A 6,000-nucleotide genomic window follows, 5' to 3' on the forward strand; every position below is an offset into this window, starting at 1 on the left:
GAATCTGGATCAAGAGGTTTCAGAGGAAAAGAATTTTAGTATGTTGCCTAGAGATCATTCTTGTGATAGTTTTGTAAAGAATGTGGATGCCTTTTGTACTTGTCCAAAAAGTCTGCCTGAGGCTAAAGTTAAGAGTTTTGTATTAATGGAATTGGGAAAGGAAATCTCAAAGCAGACTAGTATAGACTCTGTTGTGTGCTTACTAATGCTCCTTCTTACAGAGATTTATAATGAAAAGGAGCAAGCCTAACTAGAAAATACAAAAGCTACCGACTGAAGAGAAAGGGGGTACCAGGAAGTGGAATGGAGTAAACCCTGTGTTCAAGGAGATAAGCAGACTAAGAAATGGAAGAAAGGGAGTGGTGATCTGAGGGCGAGACCCCACCCAGCTAAGCTTCCAACTTGTGAAAAAGAAAGAAAAGCTTAGGTCCAGGTGTGGTGGCATATGCCTTTAATCCCAGCACTCTGCAGAAAGAGGCTGGAAGATCTCTGAGTTGGAGGACAAGATAGCCAAGTTCAGGCAGTGAAGGAAACTGTCCAAAACAGAAAGCTGGTGAAGATGTAATTGAACAAGGAGGCCACATTCTAGCCCCAGCAAGCAGCAGAACTTGGCAGCTTCAGTCACATGGTTCCGGCTTTAAAGTTAAGGATAGAAGAAAGGGGCTATCCCTTCCTGGAAGCCTAGAGAGGTCATTGTGTGAAGCTGTTCAGTTGAAGTCTGGATTTGCCTTGGAGACCCCAAAATGTTGGAGACGCCAGAGCTGTGAGATACCTGCTGAGGAGAGCTGCTAACAGGGAGTGGAACCAGCCCAAGGGAGAGAAGTAGGTTACAATCAACAGAGCTGAAAGGAGTTGGCAATCTAAAGAGTGCTTTGACAGCAGACATAGAGATACGGAGCAGCGGCTTTGCTCCACTGGGGTTTGTCTTAATTTGATCCATATTTTTTCACTATCCTCCCCTTTCTCCATTTTGGAATGGCAATGCATATCATGTGCATATATGTTGGAAGTATGTGATCCATTTTTTGTTGTTTTGACTTTATAGGAGATTACAGTTAAGAAATTGCACGAATCTCAGAAGAGATTTTGAACTTTGGACTTTTAAGACAGTGATAGACTATGGGGACTTTCGAAGTTAGACTAAATGCCTTTTGCATTGTGTTATGGCTAGAAGCCCATGGGGCCAGGGAGTGGAGTGTGATGATTCTAACAGATAGGACTCATGTGTTTGAATGCTTGGCCCACAAGGAATGACACTATTAGGAGCTGTGGCCATGTTGGAGAAGTTGTGGCCTTATTGGAGGAGGTGAATCACTGTGGGGGAAGGGAGCATAGTGAGGAAATACGGGACCAAAGCAAGACTGAAAACCAGCTGGGCAAAGTCCAAAGTCTGCATCTCTATGCCTGATGTCAAAGAGCTTTTTAGATCTCCAAGTCCTTTCAGCTCTGTCGACTACAACGTAGTTCTCTCTCTTGGGTTGGTTCCACTCCCTTAAGTTAGCAGCTTTCCTTAGCATGGCTCTGGCATCGCAACACCTTGGGGTCTCCAAGGCAATCTTGGCTTCAACAACACAGCTTCATGCAATGGCCTCCTCTAGGCCGCCATTCAGAGACACACCTGGCCTCAATGGTTTTTCTTAGATTCAGAGGCAAATTCCATAGCCCATTTCTTCCACTCTTAAATCTAAAGCCAGAACCACATGATCAAAACTGCAAGTTCTGTGGCTTGCTGGGACTGGAACATGGCCTCCTTGTTTAATTACATCTTCACCAGCTTTCCGTTTTTTGAAGAGTAATGTATATCTTCTGCCATTATATGCTGGAAGTCTGTGACTTCTTTTGATTATATAGGGGATTATGGTTAAGAGATTGCATGAGTTTCAGAAGAGACTTTGAACTTTGGACATTTAGAGACTATTGAGATTGTGATAGACTATGGAGACTTTTGAAGTTAGACTAAATGCATTTTACATTATTATTATGATATTGTTACAAGCTTATGGGATCCAGGGTGGAAATGTGGTAGTCTAAATGTAATTGGCCCCCATAATCTCATAGGGATTTTACCCTGTAATAGATATTGGTCTCATATGTCAGATTCTTCTTTATTTGGTGATTTTTTCTGGATAGCTATCCTTTCTTCTTTAGGCATCTACAAAGGCACTATTAGGAGATGTGGCCTTTTTTGAGTAGGTCTGGTCTTGTTGGAGGAAGTTTGTCACTGTGGAGGTAGGCTTGAGGTCTCATATAGACTCCAGATACTGCCCAGTGTCTCAGTCCACTTCCTTATGCCTTCTGATGAAGATGTAGTCTGCACCATGTCTGCCTGCACGCTGCCATACTCCCCACCATGATGATAATGGACTGAACCTCAGAAATGTAAGTAAGCCACCCCATCAAATGTTTTCCTTTCTAGGAGTTGCCGTGGTCATGGTGTCCCTTCACACACACACACAAAAAAAAATGGAAACCCTATCTAAGACAGTGTCTCCTCATGGCAATAAAAATCGGAAGACAGTCATCCAACAAACTCTTTCCTCGTCTTCACTGAAACCTCCTTCAATGATTCCCACTGCTTTCTGTTCACCTCTCTTCAAAGCCCTCCATTAGTCACAGTCCCTGTCTCTACCAGTAAACCTGTTGACAATGCCCTAACCTCACTAGTGACCACTTGTTACCCTGACCACCTAAGAACCCCTTTGGGAACTGAAGCCAAGTTGTCTCAACCTTTCCACACCAACCCTCAAACCTTTTATAGACCGTCCCTCTCACCATTTGCCAAGAGCATCCCCAATCATTAATGTTCCTAAAACATTTCAATTTCAGAACCCACCTGAACACCCCAGGAAGACTATTCTGATGGAATAGAAGCCTCTCAAGTTATATTCTCCCCAACACAATGGACCTTGCTTTCAGATAATAGCTGTACCCCCTTAACCTTATATAAACAAGCTAAATTTTCCTAGCTCCTCTCAAGAGCTCTCAAAAGACTCCAGATAAGCACTCCTGCCCACCAACAGCCTAGGTTTCCCTGCCTACTGCCTACTCCTAAGGGTGGAGTCTCTTCCCCCTTTCCTAGTCTTTGGACTGCTCTTCCCAATTACCTGGACCATGAACCTAAAAATTCCAAATGTACATCCAAAATAGAATGTTTTTCTGAACTCAACTTTACCACTGTCCCTAGTCTGTCTGTACCAACAGATTTTAATTCAACCACTAAGTGCTCCAGCAACTCCAGTGCCAGCCCCAATTGTTACCTAGAAATCGACATCCTGGCCCAGCCTCACAGACTACACTTCCTTAGTCTCAGATGGTCCCAGAGAACCTGGATATCTACTGACACAGTTTGCTTTTCCCAACCTTGACCAGAAACCCAGCTTCCTTGAATCCCCTAACAACAATGCCACAATATCAGCAGGAAGCAGTCAGAGACAATGACACCCATTCACCCAACACCCAGAGACCCAGTAATAAAACAAAATAATGGGAATTTAGGGACCCTGACCAGCTGGATCATGGCAGGCATGGCTCTGGTAGGTTTTGCCCTTTGCCCAGATTCCCTCTATGTGGTGATATCTTGTTTATACTCTCAAAATCAGAGAGTGGAGCTAGCCACTACTTAACCTTAAAGGTCTGGAGGTCTGAACAGGCAGACAGGAAGTGATATGGCTGGGTAGAGAGAGGAAGTAATAAGGCAGGAAGAGACAGGAGCTCAGTCTCTTCTCAGTTGGGAGGTTGAGCTTGTAAGGTAGCTGTGGCTTTGATCCTTCTTCTCTCTGATCTTTCAGCATTTTTCACTACAAATGACTCCAAGCTTTTATTGTTAAGACCTATTAGAACTCGTGTTATACCTCTGCCTTGCTAAAAACCATTAGATTACATTCCTAAAGCTAGCCACTAAGGTCTATTTTCTTATTTAGCTATTTCCTCCTCCTGAGGCTGACCGCAAAGGTCCAGCTATCAAAGTATTATTGAAGTCCAGTAATCAAAATCCCCTTTGGCTCACCTAATTAACATGCACAATTAAAATTAAACACCTGATCTTAACAGGGTTTCCCCTTTTACCTTTATAACTTCCATTTGCCTATGGGCCATATCTGTCTCCCTCTTTCCAGGGGCAGTCCTCTGTCCCCCTCTGGAACAAATACCCTTTCCCTCTCTCCCTGGTTCCCTTCTCCTTCTCCTGCATCCTCTATCTCCTGACTATCTCTCATCCCCTGCTCTCTGTCCCTCTGTGGAAAATGAATCTTTTGTGCTGAGAACTTGGTCTTGGGGGGTCCTGAGCCAATACCAAATCTTTTGGTGACTGTAGGATAAAACACTTAAACTCCCTTAATGGATTTTGTAAAAACACCAAACCATGATCTTGCTCCAAGCTCAGGACTTAAAATCCAAACAATCCCCACTTTGGAAATCTCCACTCTAGAAAATTCCACCCCCAAGAAATCCCTATATAAGCCTGCCTCCCACTTTGTTCTTTACTGCTTCTCAGCCATCTCTCGTGTGAGGTTTTTGTGCAGTATGACTTTGTGATATCCCTTGGCTCCTGACTGCCAGGATACCTTTCCCTTCAGAACTGCAACACTTCCACTGGGGAAAACTTTCCCCTCAGGGCTGTAACACTTACAGTGACTGTAGATGTCCACCTATAGCTAAGAATTAGGTCACTGTGCCTCAGCCACAGTCACTTATTCTCAATAGCTTCACCAACAGGTTATGAGTTGAGACTAATAGGTGACATATAGACACAAGCACACACTTAAAAGACAGTTTAGCAGGCACTTCACAAATGTGTCTTTTCCATCCATGTAGAATGTTTTTTGGATTTAGACTCTTTACCCCTTTTTTAATTAACCCAGCCCTAGTAGTGTTGTAAGGTAGGTAGACATGCCATTGTACCTGGTTATCTTCATCCCAGTTCGATATATCAGTGTTGATAGAATAGCTACCTCTGCCACTATTAATTATTCTTCAAGGACACTCATAACACATAGATTGGTGAAACTCTTAATAGTTGTTCTTTTGTTTAAATTACTGGTGTGATGGAACTGGAACCAAGAGACTCATTAGCCCACATGGAGTTTATTGAAGGGGGAGGGAAGAAAAAAGGGGGGAAGGAGAGAGAAAGAAAAGAGGGGGCAAAGGGAGAGAGAGGGGAGAGGCAAAGAGAGCGAGAGAACATGTGGAGGTGCTTGCTTAAAAAAGGGAAGCTTGCACATGCGTACTGAGTCTTTACGCAGCCCTGTATTGCGTGACATAGCCATGACATGGCCATGCCACACAGGACCCTTTGAGCTGCCTGAGTATCTGCCTGAATGCAGATATGCGTGTCCCACCCGTTGTCAGGGGGTGGTATCAGCATAATGCTGGGTTCCAACAATGGTGACTTCACCTGTTTGTCACTTCCAGGAAAATGCTGGTAAGAGGTCAGTGACAGTGTCCACATAGTTGAGAGCATAATTGCAAGCCTCACTGGCAGGCATAGGCCCTACCTATGAAGTCTACCTGCCAACTTCTAATTAGACAGCAATTGATACATGTACCCCATCAGGGCATCCATTTGTCATGGCTATTACCTGGAACAGACCCCATATGTTTGGACAGCATTGAAAATATCAGAATACCTCACATGAATTCCAGCAGCCTTAGATATTTTCCAACCTATGTTGGCTCTCTGAATACCATAGTTTATATGGAACCAGTGAACACCTTCCAAGGGTGGCTGAGGGTAATGGCCTGTGCTTTGGCAAAGGCATCTGCTTCATGATTCCAGGGGGCTTAAAGGACTGTGGGCTGCTGAAAAACTACCAGGGTTATGATTCCTGTTGAACAGTGTTACACATTTCTTTTCACATTTGTTATCCCTGGGAGTGGCCAATCCAGCCCTTGCCAGCCCTCCTTTTTCTGCTGGGCCACCCAGAAAGTGAGGCCTCTAAATACAAACCAAATAACAGTATAGATTGTCATGGGCTATGGCTTATAATTATCTATTCTGCTCTT

Source organism: Cricetulus griseus, chromosome 8, assembly GCF_003668045.3.
Source record: "Cricetulus griseus strain 17A/GY chromosome 8, alternate assembly CriGri-PICRH-1.0, whole genome shotgun sequence".
NCBI classification, from domain to species: Eukaryota; Metazoa; Chordata; class Mammalia; order Rodentia; family Cricetidae; genus Cricetulus; species Cricetulus griseus.